Raw genomic sequence first — 16,742 nt, 5'->3', positions numbered from 1 at the left:
CACTTCTTCCAGCACAAGCCTCTTCGGGCATAGTCAGTCCCCAGAAGCGTAACCTCAAAGGTACCATCGGTAACTAGTTGGTGGGTTTGCTTTAGTGGTAAAACAATCCAAGTCAAACCTTTGGTAAGCAGCAGGCACACATACTGTTCTGAGCTTCCTTCTTCGGACCCTAAGGCAGCACCCATTATGCCAGTCAACCATGCTTTTAGTATCCGGAAAAAAAAAAGGGCTATAGTTAAATTGTGGCCTTCCATCAGTAAAATGTCTTCTATCCACACACCTTAATGAATTCAGTTATTAAACATTGTTTAAAAAGCACTTACATTAAATATTCATGACATAGTTAACGCTTAACTTTTGACTGTTCTGCTGTAAATACCACTCTATAGCCTAGACTCTCCTGGAAAAGTCATTAATTTGGCAGAGGGGGATAAAATTACTGTGAGATCTTCTGAAATGTGGCACAACGTAAGCAATACTTGGCAATTAACACCTAATAAAAGTCAGCAGAAACACAAACTGTTGTGGCGAGCGGCCCCATGGTGTTCCATCGTTAAAAACACGCCACCAACACATCCACCCGCTGCAGTTTCGCAACCATTTGTGCAGTTTTGGTAGGTACCTACAGATAAACAAGATCTATCAGTGACACCTAACTCTGTCCTAAATCAGTTCTTCCTAAATTAAGATCAGCTACAAAACCAGTCAAAAGAAGTAGTCAATATTCTGCCACATACACATTTTTAAAAAAAAATTAAAAGCCGTTTCAAAGGGGAAAGGTCAAGGTGTTCCATTCTGGAATGGTAAACCCCAGAACATTTGAAAAGTATTTTTTTACTTTTTTTAACCAGAAATTGATTTTGTCAAAACTGACATGTTTCAAAATATATTTTTCCCGTTTAGAATCATAGAATCATTAGACTGGAATAGAGCTCTGAGATCAAGTCCAACCATTGACCTAATACCACCATGCCCACTAAACCATGTCTGCAAGTGCTAGGCGTTTTGAAGTGCTTTGTGAAGTCTCCCACGCAGTTTGTTTGTTGGTTTCCGTTTTTTTTGTGAATATTTTAGAACTTTCAGGCTGGATTAATCAGCTTTTATGACCTTCTTACATACAAAGTGAAGAACTGCCTTTGATTCTCTACCCAGAAGAGATGAGAGGGGTCCCTCCCCCTGGAGATTAGCAAGTGAAATCAAAAGACCTTGAATCAGAATCTTCATTTCTTCCCGTGCAATCTCCACAGTCTATTTTTGCATGAAGTGCCTGTGGGTATCCAGGAGCTGAGCAAACACACCTTCAGAGCTTGCTTATCATCAGTAATGAAGCAAAGGTCAGTCTTTACAGGACACCAGCGCTGGTGCCTGTCAGAAAGAAAAAAGGCTTGCCTCATTTCGCATCAGAAGTAAGGGATGGCAAATAAACAGGCATGCTGGGAACAAACACTCCTTCCTTCACTTGAATTAAAAATGCAGAACTCATGAGAGGCAAATCAGGCTGTCTGTCTGGTCTGGAGGCAGTGGCTGTCGGCATTTCTCAAGGAAAAATCAAGACTGGCAAAAAAAGAGCTCATCTAGAGCATCCTTGTGACACACAATCCTGTAGCAACCCAGCACATTTACTGTTTTCGTTAGTGACCCTGGCTTCATTAGAAATGAGGGAATAAAACTGGTTGATGACACGAGGTGGAAGATACTGGGAATACAGATGACTGTCAGAGTATCCTGCTGCAAGAACTAGATGACCTCGAGGGCAAAAATAGCAGAAATTAAATTAAACAGAATGTAACAATGCCGCATGCAATGCCACGAATTTAAGAGCAAAAATTTTTGCTGTAAGTGGGAGAAGCTCATTAGTTGGAAACAGCAAACAGGAAAAGATGAAGATTCATGAGTTTATCACAAGATAATCAACAGTCTGAAATGTGATGTGGTATGAAAAAAGCAAACACGAAAGAGGACTTTCTAGTGGAGCCAGAGAAGGGACGGCACGTTATCATTCCAAAAGCAGAAGGCTGGATGGGAAAAAAGGCAGAGAAAATGTCAACATTGAATATTATAAGCTCACAATAACGAAATCAGGTCTGCAGAGAACATAGAGCCAAAACCCACTGATGCAGATGGGAGTCATTCCATCGAACTCAGGGGAGGGTGGGTGGATCTCCATCTCGTGGCTGCGGCCTGGAAAAAATCTCCATCTCATGTATTTGAATCCAAACCACCTCTTTGTGTTATTTTCACCCAAAGGCCACTTAAGTCACAGTACTCCAACATACAGGCTGTTCGCTTAGTCTTGCTATTAATCTGACTTTAAAAGTGTATGAAAATGATGTCCTGGAACGCCCCATGGTATTTATAACAGCTCCTGTTCTTTGTCTTAGCACCTGTAATTCATCAACCAATAGAAAAGTGCAGAGCAAAAGATCACTGGTACTTCCCCAGCATATCGGCTGACCTTCGTGCCTCCTTTTGCTATTTATATTGGCAGTGAAGTATGCAGAGCAAAAGCAGGCATAAAACTTTGGGGTTTTAGGAAAAACCTTTTAAAAATTGTGATTCTGTTGAAGTCACCTCTTACCTTAGCTCTTCAACTTAAAACTAACCTGGCAAATATCCGTTCATAAATGTAGAGGTTGCCTGGTGGTTGTGTGGTTTTTATTTTGCTGCATATTGCTGTATTGCTCAGGCAAACGGTTGCTGGGATGAAATAGAAAATGGTCGGAAGTCTCATTTTCCTGGGCCAGAACAGAGCGCAGTACGTTCTTTTCAAGCAGAGTAACGGAGTAATCTATGAAAGTGTAAAGAAATTCAAATCATTATTTCATACTGCTATGCTCTACTTGCCCTCTGCAAAGACATAAAGCAGAAAGGAAAATATCAGAAAGTCAGAAAGTTCATTATTCCACTCCTGCTAATGAATAGCTACTAGTTCCACTGAAACTTCTAATTAATTTCTGGGTAACTAATGTCATCATGACTTTTATCTAAATACCTTGTGTTTCGGTGTGAGTTTCAGGCAGCGATGCCAGGAAGCAACCTTCCTTAAAGAGAAACATCGGAGCGAACATCACCGCGCGTTTCGTCTCCCCTTTTTGCTATTTTAACACAATCCCGTCATTTTTAGCTGTCAGCATTTGCTTTTGAAAAACCAGTTAGGTGGTTACAAGTTAGGTGGTACTTGTACTTCTTATTTCCATCTTCTTTCTTCCACGGCAGGTCAGGCTCCTCACAGCGGCGAAGCTGAGCCCTCCGACCCGCGGCTGCGCTTCGTGACTCCGGCTGCGCAGAGGGCGGGGAGCAGCGGCGCCTCCAGAGCCTGGAGCCCGTCCGAGGCGGGGGCGAAGGCAGGCTGAAGGCAGGCGAGCGGGGCAAAGGCCACCGAAAAGCAGGGCCAAGGCTGACTGATCTACTTTGGGAAACACCTCGGGCAAGGGGAGCGATCCAGCGGGCCGTAAGGATGGACGCGGAGCCAAGCAGGAACAGAAGGAAGTTGTACCTCTTTAGATCTCGCGGTGGGAAATGCCTTAGTCCTCTCTTAAGGTCACCCAGCCTCACGCACAACTGCGGCAGATATAACGTGTGGCGCTCCCAGCAAGCCAGGCTGTTCTCATTCCTGCGGAGCGTTAACGTTTGGCTTTGAAATGTGTCCGAGTGGCTTTTAGTTTAATTGCTCTAATTTGCACATTTAATTCTGAAAGAATTATTCATTGCAAACCTCTCTCTCTCTAGGGCTGTCAGCCCTGTCCTTCCATTTAATGAATACACAATATTAATACAGCTGCAGCTTTCTCTGCCCTCATGAGGTTTCGACAGATTACGTAAGCACTTCCGTGTGGATTTCCTTTCCTAAGCAGTCCTAAATGAGTGTTTAGAGCTGGGTGAGTAATACACAATAAGTAATTTACTGCAGAATTTAACCTCCTCCTATACAAAGAGATAGCGGGCTGCATTCAAGCATCGCTTTCGAAAACAGCCATGCAGCAGCTGATAAGAACGTGTGTATCCTGGGCCTCTATCAGCCAAAAGGCTGGCCTGTGTCTGCGCTACGAGCCATTCGAGCTTCCATTTCTTTTAGGGAGCCTGCCCAGCCTCCGGTATGAATGGTTATAGGTTTGAAGCTCGTTTTCCTTGTACGTGCTCCAGCCAGACCCTGTCAGTTGAATCCCTCAGCGACACACAGTGTCATACGGAGGAGCCGGCGATTCTTGTCTCTGTGTGATAAAAGTTATGAGCTTGCACATAGCAAAGGGAACCCCAAAAGCAATTGTAACATTAATAAACACAACCTTGCTTAAAAATAACGTATTCTTCAAAATGTCAATGTGCACTGTCACTAAAGCTGAATACTTAGAAAGTATTTTTTTAAAAAACCAGCATTCACTTCACAATGAATGCATTATTCAAGATTTTTCTGCACGTTAGTTTGTCTCTCCTAGCAAGACATTTTTATTCGGATTCGTGCGCTGAGACCAGCATCCCTTAGAAATCCAAAGCATATTGATTTGGTGTGAGACAGCCTAGGAAGGAGCTGAAAAGCCTCATTCAGCTGCTGAGCATCTGATTCCAGGACGGGATCCTGCCTGTGCCTGAGCAGGCTTTCCAGTGTGCTCGGGCGCTGCGGACCAGGCTCTTTCCCCCCCTCTGCCTGTGGATCTAGGCAGCTACTGGAAAACTCAGGGTGTGTGAAAAAGCAGCACTTAGAGCAAGCTGGGGCTAAAACTACACACATTGCGTTGTCACGATGTTCAGCGTGTCCCAGCTCCTGTGTTAACAGAAATATTCTTAATAACCAGATGAATATCCGCAACCTGGCAATTTTCTTACCTAAACGAAGACACAGAGCTGAGGTCTCTTCTCGGTGGCTCCTGCGATGAAGCCCTGAACATGGCACCAGCCCCGTCGCCGCTCTGTGCAAGGTTTCTGCCCCTGCTCCAGGATCCCCGGGGGCAGAGCAGAACACCCAGCCCGGCTGCCCCGCGCCCGACCCCCGCACCTCGCCAGGTCCTTGTCTAAGCGCCCGGACCTTTCCTGGCTGATCCAGCGTGGCGTCTGCAAGGCAGATGCCTAAAACCGCAGCCCTCTCGTGGGGCTGCGCCTAAGCCTCCGCAGAGGTCCCTTTGCATTACACCACTGAAGTAGCGCTTTGCCTGCTCGGGTGGCAAGAAATTTCGCCTCCTTTGCAATGTACTTGTTCAAATTTTTGTGCTGCTGTTCTGAAGCTTAACCTCATTCATATCAGGCACCCTAGACAATTTATTTTACTGTTTTTCTTTGTTTAAAATGATCTTTTTTGGGACTCTGATGTCTAAGTATGTCAGTATGGCTAAAAATCTGCACTTTACGTGTAGAGGGAAGGCAGAGGTGTTTTCAGGCTAAGTGACCGCTGCGATTTCTTACACCGAGTCCTCAGTCATCCTGTATCAACACTGATATACCACAGAAATGCTTTATAAATTGAGTCTTCTGTATCCTTCCAAACCCACTATTTTGTTACAGCAGACCAAATAATACCTGCCAGAGGCTATGGTGTGATTCGTGTTGGCTGAACTGAATACTGAGGAGGTGGATTTTTAGCGATAAATGAGAACGAAATAGAGGCAGCACATAAACACGTTCTCAGGCGATATCGCAAGGACCAAACGAGATAGGTTGGATTAGCAGAGGTGGGAGAGGGCAGCAAGCTGCTCAAAATGGGAAAGGAGGCAGAAATCATTGTTCTCTAACAGCACCCAGCCACAGTCCCAGAGAAATGCTGCAGCACTTCAAGCAGCATTTCAGCATTCTGGCCCTCAGGGCTCGGCCCCAGCCCCCCCACTCCCTTCCAGCTCCCCCAGTGGGGTCCCTGGCCCTCGGGACCCTGCCAAGGGCACAGCTCACCTCTGCAGCCTCCGTGCCGCGAGCTAGAGATCCCTTGGCTTGTGTGGGCTGTCCTGTCCCCTTCGCTTTCGCTCCTAACAGCGAGCAGGTACCTGTCAGGCTGTAAGGGTTCAGCCAGCGCCAAAATTCTCCCAGCCCGCTCCAGCTCCTGCCCAGCTAGCCCCCCGGCGCCAGCAGGGGTTACCTCAGGGTGCCGTGGCGTGGCCACGCGGCGCCAGAGCAGCGCTGGGGAGGGTCCACAAAGCCACGGGTGGGAGCCGGTTAGGGAGGCTGATGGAAGTAGGGATAGAGCCAGGAGAGCAAAAAATAGGAGGTACAGAACAGGGAGACAGCTATGGAATACAAAGGAGTTGTAATTCTGCAAATGAAAAACTAAATTAAAAGTCACCATTTCTACTCAAAACTGAATTCATATGGTGTCAAAAATTGTTCTTAATCGTAAAAACAAATCTGATACGACAGGCAGGGGGATTCTCTGTTGCTGAATAAAGCGTCCTGTTTACCAGTTGTCATCACAGCCCCTGAACAAAACACTCGGAAAACGTTTACGTTTGAGGCTCAATGGTTGAAAGCTCCATTAGTGCGCTACGGCTACCAGGGAAGAAAAAGAAAAGTGTATTTATTATTTCTGTCGCTTGCTCCTCCCCAGTCATCCCGTCCACAATTGCGATGCTGATTCTTGTTGAATGTTCATTTTCCACCGGCAGCAAGGCACGCCTGCCTGCCGGGCCGAACCGAACCGCGCGGCATTCCCCAAAACGAGCCGCCAGCTGGGGTGTCACAGGCAGTGAAGTCACCTTAGCTACCGGTGTCACCCAGATACTGAGAGCAGCACCGTGCTCTTGTGGCACTTCAGGCGTCTCACTTGAGAGCAGATTAGGCACCGCCAGGCTGTTACACCACAGAGACGCTATGTCAGGGCTAAGGAAGCCTTGGAAAGTCTCACATAATTTTACCTATGAAACGAGGCACTTCTTACATTTGTCTCTCTTTAGGGGTGACAAGGACCCACAGCTATTGCTGTGTCATTAAACACAGAGGTAGGAAGGCAGTTCTTTTGTCATTCAGAATAATAATTACATTACTCACTGCTGCTCCGCAGAAGCCAGGCTGGCTGCGCGCTCGCGGCGCTGCGATGACAGCTGGGTGCACGTGGTGGGCTGGAACACGGAGAGCCGTAAGGCAGAAATGCAAATTGGTGATGTAAATGGGAACTGCACTCAGCTCTGCCGAAAGTGAAATTAATTAGGGCTGTGAGAATTTTGGCAGGAGATGACAACTCTTTGTAACCAAATTTTTTGTTACAAAAATAGATTCAGTTCACTGACATTTCATAGAATCACAGAACCGTTTGGGTGGGAAGGGACCTTCAAAGGCCACCTAGTCCAACCCTCTGCAGGGAGCAGGGACATCTTTAGCTGGATCGGGTCACTCCCAGCCCCGTCCAGCCTGACCTTGAGTGTTCCCAGGGAGGGAACATCCACCACCTCTCTGGGCAGCCTGGGCCAGGGCCTTACCACCCTCATTGTAAAATATTTCTTCCCAATATCTGGTCTAAATATCCAGTTGAAACTGTTACCCCTCATCCCATCCCCACACCCCTGATCCAGAGTCCCTCCCCACCTCTCCTGCAGCCCCTTTCAGCACTGGAAGCCGCTGTAAGGTCTCCCCGGAGCCTTCTCTTCTCCAGGCTGAACACCCCCAACTCTCAGCCTGTCCTCACAGGGAGCTGCTCCAGCCCCTCAGCATCTTCATGTCCCTCCTCTGGACCCGCTCGAGCAGCTCCGTGTCTGCCTTGTGCTGGGGGCTCCAGAGCTGGACGCAGCCCTGCAGGGGGGTCTCACCAGAGCGGAGCAGAGGGGGACAATCCCCTCCCTCGACCTGCTGGCCACGCTGCTCTGGATGCAGCCCAGGTTGCCGTTGGCTTTCTGAGCTGTGAGCGCCCATTGCTGGGTCATGTCCGGCTTTAATTTACCTTTTAATACAGCTTTTAATCATAGCTTTTAACCTACCTTACAAAGGCATCTCAGGTCCAGGGTAAGGTGGGTGGCATCACGTGCACCTAAAACCGGGCAGGATGTCGAGGCTCCTCTGCCCACGACACACACCCTGATCCAAAGGAGCGATCTGAGATGGGGCCTCTCTCGAAGGAGCACTCCGGGCACTGCTGGCTTGGACAGGCTACTTCTGAAAGGTCCAAGTTGAAATCTAGTGTGAAGAGAGTTCGGTTTTGTGTGTTTTAAATTGCAACATTTTTCATTAAAAGGAATTTCTTACTCAGGCAACGTATAAGAAATTTGATATTAAATATTTTTAAAGATTCTCTGAGGTTTTCCTGCCATCAAAGGTTCAGAAGTGTGCGTGATTGCGTAATGCCATCAGAAAGTCCTTTCAGGATCCCAGGTTCATTTCAGGAGATTAGATCAGTTCCCTAGCTCTTAACTTTTGTATGAGACCATATTTATTTTCAACAAAAGCGTTCCCAGGAACGGTTTCTTCACAACAGCTTATTATTTTTCCTGCATTTTTGTTCCTTCTGGTATCTGACCTCGTGCAATCTGTCTCCAAAAAACCTGAAAATTAAACCCCTCGGACTGATTGTTAAGCTCTGGTAATCGGAGGTGGCAGATGACAAATTTAATTGTGTTGCTGTATGACTAGCACGGTTTTCTGTGTGAGAGATCGCACACAGCGAAGCACACAAAGGAAGAAGGACGCTAAGCAAAATGAGACGGAGCATTTTATTGTTCAGCACAGCTAAGAGCTAATCTCGCCCCGTTGAAATTAATAGAATTGCTGCTACAGGTTAACAGGTGTGAAGAGTCTGCTCTGATCTGAACAAAAGGGAGTAAAACCACCTTTCCTAAGAGCACTCGAGACTCTCACAGAACTTTTTCCACCCATGCTGGTGATCAGACGGCCCCTCTCAATACACCGGCATGCTGCGATTCTTTTCTTTTTGGACTAAAAGAGATTAAGAGATGCATAAACATTTGCAACAAGGGGGAAAAGGCAAAACCAGGTGGCAGCAGATTAACGGGAGTCAGAGACAGCTAGCTTTACGGGCACTCCAGGGTGTGGAAAGAGCCTGCTCATCACGACGGCAGTGACCTTTCCTGGCAAAAGCTTTACTTTACCTTCCGCTGCGTCTTGCCTCTCGTCCTTCTTTTGCAATTATGCGTCAAAGAAAACCACCTTTTCCAGTACTGTCTGTTGATGCTGTTTGTGCCTGCAGTCTCGGCCGTTCCCAGTCCTCGTCCGGAGGGATGGGCGCTCCCTCGCTGTCCCCGCAGCACAGCCACAGGCTTAGCCAGCCGCAGAGCTCCCAGCCCAGCCCGTCTCTCACCGCTGGTGAGCCAGCCGGCCCCGGCGATGCCTGCAAGACCGGCCGCCGTGCTGGCAACAGGCGGTCCCCGACAGCCAGGGCAAGGCCTGCGTGCCAAAGGCGCTCATTTTCACCTCAGAGCTGAGCGTACCTCATCTCCGAGAGCCACCTGTGATGCAGGAAGAGAAAGACCTGGGGTTTTTCATTCCAGGTGCTGTGCAAAACGAATTGTAAGGGAGCCCCACACCCTAGCTCCTGGAGAGGCACGTACCTGCATCGACCAGTGTACAGCCAGCAACCTCCCAAGCCCCGGCGCTTACCTAGTCCTTCAGCAGAGATCTCCTCCTGTCACAGGAGGCCGTGACCTCTGGTAGCTCTCAGGGCTGTATCAGGACTTCTGCAACCACATCCGCACTCGGTGCTACGGAAGTAATTAGCTATTTATTCTCCCAAAGGAGAAATACGTTTGGGCACATCCAGCGAAAATGGAAGTTGCCCAACCTGCTGCAATGCGAGGTGAGGGCGCCTCCAGGCAACACCCTGATGAGACGCTCTCATGGTCGGGTATGCGGAAGCTGAAGAGAGAGGACAGGCCGCGTTTACTTCTGTTTCATTTTACTGTAGCCAGAGAAAAAAAAGAACCTTAATATTCTGCAGCACCTTTTACAAAAGTAGATAAATATTTCATGGAGCTTGTTGACCAGTTTTGATCAGAAGGGTAGAGGTCTCAAGGGTAAGTAAGTTCCTGCAGAAATGATAAGAACAAGCAGAGGAAAGGTCCTTGCATGAATCTTGGCAAATTCACTCCATCCCCTTGGAGGCACCAACGCTGTTCTCTGCCGGCCAGTCTCTCCCGATCGCCGCAGCCCGTGCTCCCGGGGAAGGTGCCGCAGGAACTCAGGGCACAGCCAAGAGCCTCTGGCCAGCACGGCCACCGATGTCACATCAAGGGACAGGCCGTAGCCAGGCTCCACCAGGCTCCCGGTGCTTGTGGAGCCCGTTGTCTCCAGACACGTGTCGTCTTGCTTCAGAGCTCCAGGAGCGAGAGGGCTGTACGTGAACTTTGACAAAGACGTCCCGCTCCGGGGCAGAGGGTCCCCGCAGCGGCTGGCTGCTGCCTTGTCCTCGCTGTCCCACGGAGATCCTCTGGACTTCCTCAAACCGTGTTGGATCTGACACGACTACCCTATTCATCCCCAATGTGCCCTTTCCTAACGACTCCTTTCCATGCCCCTGCAGACTGCTTCCTACTTGGGTACCTTGGTCCTCTTGGCAACCAGGGCTTAGTACTTGGCACAGACTTGAAACATTTGGTAAACCAATCCTGCAAATAACGGGCCATGTACAGTTACTAAATGTCTCCTATTAAAAACATTTAAATAACTAGGAAAAGTGAAAAAGATACCTGTAAATGTTTGACATCTTCAAGTGAAAATAAAATGTATTTATTATTATTGTATCTGTGAAAATATAGCCCTTCCTAGAAGCAGGACAAACTCCTTGACCAGCTTATAGTGAGAGAGCACCAGGTCATTTTTTTAACTTAAATACACATTTTGAATTACTACCCTTGCCTATTCTCTTCTCTGGGCTTAATTTTCCCTGTCCTCCCACCACTTTTTGTAATTCCTTAATTATTTGGATTTTTCTGTCATTAAGTGAAAAAGATAAACTGGTACTTGCTCAGAATCATAGAAGCAAAAAGAATCATATTTTTTGCAGTTAATAGTACTTCAATATTTCCAGAACACCTGAGGTTTTAGTGACCTCCTCAAATTTTCCTGAATTCATGGAGATAGTTGTGATCTCTTCAGACAATATCTGCAACAGATATAAAAGTTTAATGATGTTCATAAGACTGCATAAAGAACACAGAAGAAAAATCTGATGAGTACACAATTCTGGGTTTTTTTTTTTAAAAGGGTTTCAGCTGGTCCTAGAATTACCCTGCCATACTACTACTTCTTGGGGTTTTTCTAAATGAAAAAGAAAAAGATCATTTAAAGTCTTTCCATGGACAGATAGATATCTGTTTTGGCTAGTTAAATATTCTGAATATTCCTCTTTGCGTAACACAAGTGATTATAAGAAACTGAGCGGGGAGACAGTCCACCTCTCTGACACCCTTGTTTCAGGAGGAGGGAGAAAAGCTTTCCTAGGGACGCTGATTTAGCTCAGGGGTACAGCAAAATACTGTTCATTTAAAGGAAAAAATGAAAGCAACATCCTAGCAGGATCAAGAGATTCTATGACGTACAGTTATCAGCTGTGACATCTGAGCAAAACAAAACCCACAGAAAATAAGCTTGATGAAACACGTAAAAATTTGGGGTCTTAACAAATTTGTCATAACTGATTTTGGTTGGAAATCTCTTGTATTTAAGAGTGACCGATGAACCACGCTGCCCCTGCACCACGACCAATACTGTTTGGCGTCCTCTCGCGAGGACAAATGATCGATGGGCTTCTTGCCTTTTAACTAAGAACAGAGGAAAGCATCATTTTTTCCTCAAGGTACTACGAGTAGGATCTAACTAATTATTAGCTATGGGTATTTTATACACTCATTTTTGGTCCTTTCCCCATTGATGGCTAGACCCAGATTTTTCCCAACCTGTAACAGGTCTCTGAGTGGTATGTGCAGGGAATTTAAACCACCGGGTGGCTCTTGAACCTCTCCCACCTATTATTTCTGTGAGCACAGCGTAGTTGTTCCTCTGACAGAACTATAAATTTTAATAAGCTGGGGGATAGCTGTTGCCTAAATGGGAATATAAAGGATTTTCTACAGTCTGTTTATGACTTATTAGATGAAAATCCAAAGTTCATCAAATTTCTAGGATAGTTTTTTTTTAAATCTGAATGTTTGTGCACATTTATGCATAAATCATTTGTTCTTATGAATATTACAGAAGCAGACGGAGCTTAGGGCAAAATAGTCATCAAATTTCTCTCTGTTCTGTCTAATCTGCTCTAGAGAACAACAACAAAAAAACAAAAACCAGTGGGCTCAAGGAGAAACAGAAAGTCACATTTCTCCACGCTAAGGACCCCAAAGGTTCCACACAGGTGATGTAAAGGGCTTTCCTGAGGAGGAGAGAAGTCTTTACAAGATGATGTGAGAATTCTGTAAGGTACGTTATGTATGCTTTTCACCTGCTTTTGGGGAACCACTGTACAATCAGCTTTTTTTTTTTTTAATTCAGCACCAAATTTTTCACCCATGCCTAAAATTTATTTAGTCACAAAAGACAAGAAAGTGCCAGACCATGGATCACACACAGAGGCAAAGATTAGCGATGACGACCTGTGCAAATTGCCTTATGAACCTTCTGTCACGGGAGGCTGCTGAACGGTAAATCATGGCAAAGAGAAACCGGCTGATCTATTCCTTACATTAAGGTAACACCTACGAGCTGTAAAATCACGGCCCCACGGTGTTCACCGAGTAGCAAGGAGCACCCCTCTGCCCTAGAGCCCTTTGTGCCAGCGAGATCTCACCAGGGCCACGATGCTGTCGATAACCCTGGCTTGTGTGATGCCGGGCATGTCGCGGGAAAGGGGACCTGCCGCTCCTTCCCAAACTGGTACCACCGCCGGCGGCACTGGCCCCGCCAGAACAGCCCTGCCCCAGCCATGGAGCTCTGTTCTGCCCTGCGGCCGTCCCGGCCTTCTGTGCCCGGAGAGGCGCCTTCCCAAGGGCTGCCCGCCTCACCCGCCTCTGCTGCGCTCTCGTCGCTTCTTTAGCAGCAGCAACGATGCCCTGGGCGTTACCGGTGTTGGTATTGCCTGCGGTGTGTGTAATGGCCTATAACAGGTACATAACAACGCCCTGAAGAACGTGCCCATGACACGCGTCCTCCCCCCACCCGTAACCCGCCGTTAAAAAGTCAGCAAAAGGGGACGCAGAAGAACAGGCAGACGGGGACGCAGAAGAACAGACGGGGACGCAGAAGAACAAGCAGAAGGGGACGCAGAAGAACAAGCAGAAGGGGACGCAGAAGAACAGGCAGAAGGGGACGCAGAAGAACAGACAGACGGGGACGCAGAAGAACAGACGGGGACGCAGAAGAACAGACGGGGACGCAGAAGAACATCCTCACGTACGTGACAGCCCTTCTGGGTTCTGCCAGTGGAGGGAACTGCAGAGCTGTGGGCCAAGATGGATGTTCACAACTGAGCTCTGAAGGGACAGCAAAGCCCATCAGCTCTGACACTGTGACACTCCTCAGGAAGAAATAAAGAAAAAGCAGAGCGCTGAGAAGAACGGCTCTCAAATTAAAAGGTAAATACTGATTCTCAAAATCTCACCTAAGAGGCTGTTCTCGCTTGCTCTGAACGGAGGCCTCTCAGCCCAAACGGAGACAAACAGGAAGGGTACTGGGAAATACAGAATTACCTGTCCCAAAGCAGGCACTGGGGACCAGCCGCTGGTTGTTATTTGAGGAACAACCTGACATTCCGGAGCCTTGTAGCAAGCAGTAAAGTCACTGACCTGCAAGACTTAACGACGGTGCCTGAAGCTATCGGCGGAGAACTGGGGGAAGGAGCAGCAGGCAGCTGGAGAGCTGCAGTCACAGCCGGAGCCCAAAGGGGCATCCAGCTTAAAACCAGATGTCAGAAAAAATAAAGCAAGGAGCAGAACTTCAGAGTGGAAAGACTTCCTAGGAAAGCTAAAAGAGAAAATCCAGTCTGACATTAAAGGCATTACTGCAAAATTGTCGGAGTGGAGCTGTCTGCAAGAGACCCTTCACACGTTCAAGTGATGCAGCCAGTGTGAAACGGGAGGTGTTTGTCACCATTTCTCACCTCCTGGGCTCCCTTGTAAAGCTAGCAGCCCGATGGAGAAACTGCATCACTTTCAACATGAGGTTTAATTAGTAAAGAAAGTGAAAGAGATTACAGAGAGGGACACTGATTTATTTTTATTACTTTTTCCTGCAATAAAACCCAAACAGGTAGAGCAGCGATCAGGAAAACACAAACCTGCTGCAGCCAGGAAACTCCCCATTCAGAGTTCTCCCACAGCATCAATTCTAGAAGAGGAGGCTATTTTCAAGTCCAGACACAAATCCAAATCTAAGGCAAAGAGAGAATACTCAGGAGAATGTTAATGATGAGCTATGTAAAAATTCCCAGCAGAAGACAAAAGCAACAAGAAGGAAAACGCAAGGGAAAAGACTGCTCACACACCGGCAAGGGGGGCTTGCAAAGACTAGCGATGAACGTGGGTCTATTTGAGAAACCCGCACTATTCAAGGTGGAGTACGTGAATCACTTTTTTTCTCTAGAGAAACAGAAGCATAATAAGCAGAAGACCAATGTCAGGGCTGGACATGACAGAATGGTTTGTTTCCAGAGATGGAAACAAATGGAAGAGAAGACCATCAGTTCTTCCCGAGGCAAGCCCACTGACCAGAACTGTCCATGACGGGAGGAATCAGATCTCCAGGATGGAGAATCTGCTTGTCTTGAGCTGCAATGTAATCAGCCCAAGCACTGACAGCAGCAAAGAGATATTAAAAAAAGTGCTATGGGAATTTACAAGGAGAAATCAAAGTACCTTCCGTTGTGAATACAACACAATAGGAACCAAAAGGCATTTGTCCCTGCAGTCAAACCAACCTGCTTCCAGTCTGCCAAGGCCCTTCATGACTTCCAACCCTTTGATTAAACTGAGGAGTCATCATCTATGACTTTTGTCTCCAAAGCAGTGTTTACAGAGCTGAAGGAGTGGTTCTCTCCAGCAACAGAGAGGATTGGTTGATAATCTGAGGGCTCGTAGCACTTGCTTCCCTACTTACTCTGTCTTTTAATTCAAATATTTGCATTAAGGCTGCCACAGTTTTCCTGAACAGGAGTTTTTCTGCCCAGCGAGCACTGACACATGCAACAGAATCTCTGAAAATACGTCCTGCTTTTGACTGAAGCATCCCTGAAACTCACTGTTACCAGTAACTAGAAACTGCACTCTCCAAAGCTGAGAAGTGAGTTTGGCTACTAACCTGATAAAGCATGGCAGGAACTTCTCTTAGCTTATTCCTAAATGGATGCTGAAAAAAAATCTCTTGAAGCCATTTTTTGAAGAGCTGTCGTCTGCACATCCTTTAAGTTCTTTGAAATAAGGTAACCAGAGTGTCATTGTCTTCCCATCCTTCCTTAATCCTTACAGGGGTTTTCTCTTTCAAGTAACAAAATTAAGCCCCTGATTAAAAAATTACTTCTTTTACATTTCATACAGGTTCTTACTCACTCATGTTGGTATGTTTCGACATCCTGCAGTACTCAAATCAGCCTGTATCAGGTGTTTGCCTTTTCATTCTCTTCTCAGAGGGACCAGCATTCATTGTTCTTTTTTCTTCTCAACTAATTATTCATGTTTTTCTTTTGATAGAGAAGGGAATGAAAAGTCTGTAACGGCCCCATGTTGCCTGGGAACATCGTTCGATGTTAAATGAGATCAAGCCTGCCAGACGCTTTTCCAGCAGATGTGCTGGTATCAGAAGGAGTTAATGCTGTCAGTCCCAGGGCTGGCATACACAGAAGGGTGCAGTGTTCTGCTGTGATCTTACAATAAAACAAAGCTTTAAAGTGACATGCCAAGATTGCCGGACAAAATAAAGAGCATCATGCACCTCATCGTGCTCTGTTCCGAGCTTCCTTCATTGTCTCATCAAATGCCCAACACTTGTATATTTAAAACAAGAAAAACCTGACCTGCTAACGAAAAGCAGACGAAGCAGAAGTTCTTATCGGATACAGGCGATGACAAAGGAGCCGCCACCATGCACCAAGAGCAGCCGTGCAATAAACTAAGGCCTCCATAGGCAGCAAAGTAAAAATAAAAATGAATTAAAGATTAATCAACGCTTGTCAAAGCTGCCTAAGATGTCTCAGGGAAGGTGGGAGAGAGCATTTCAGAGCTCAAACGTTTCGGCACGGGCACACAAGTACACCTCTGCGTTCGGCTGCTGTCAGAGCCTTCGTCCCTGGCCCGATGAACCTCCCGGCGCCCTGTCGAGGTGCTCAGGCTACGCCCCGCGCGCCTGTCCCGGGGGGCTGGCAGGGAGCTCTTTGCGAGCGGCTCACCGGCCTCCTGGCACACGCCAGGGCGATCCAGCCTGGCTCTCCCCCTCCTCGCCCCTCCGCAGCAGGGCGGCTCTGCTGATACCCCGTTTTTCAGGCGCAGTCTTACAGGGCTGCGGAGGGCACCAGCCTGAGGGGGGAGAGTCGTTAATCAGGGCTCTAACGCGGACGTGAGGACAGGCCTGACCGTACTCGGCGGCACACGTGAGGCTGTGGTCCATCGGACCGCTCACACCCGAGCCAAACAGCCCACGGGCATCGGGAAGCGGAGCACGAAGCGCAGCCCCCTCACTAGACGGGACGGCTCAGCTTTTCCCATCTCACCATGGGTGCCAAAAGAGTTCAGCCGAAACACGGCCCAGCTGTGCCGAACCGTCCTCCTGGGCTATAAACCGAGCTTGGCCCGACTGGCTTCGACGGCGAGTGCTGTATCCGAGGTCAAGCAACGCGAAAG

This window comes from Leptosomus discolor, chromosome 7 (assembly GCF_034619465.1).
Source record: "Leptosomus discolor isolate bLepDis1 chromosome 7, bLepDis1.hap2, whole genome shotgun sequence".
Lineage (NCBI taxonomy): Eukaryota > Metazoa > Chordata > Aves > Leptosomiformes > Leptosomidae > Leptosomus > Leptosomus discolor.
The sequence above is the reverse complement of the archived record's forward strand: the minus strand, read 5'-3'. Positions refer to the sequence as shown.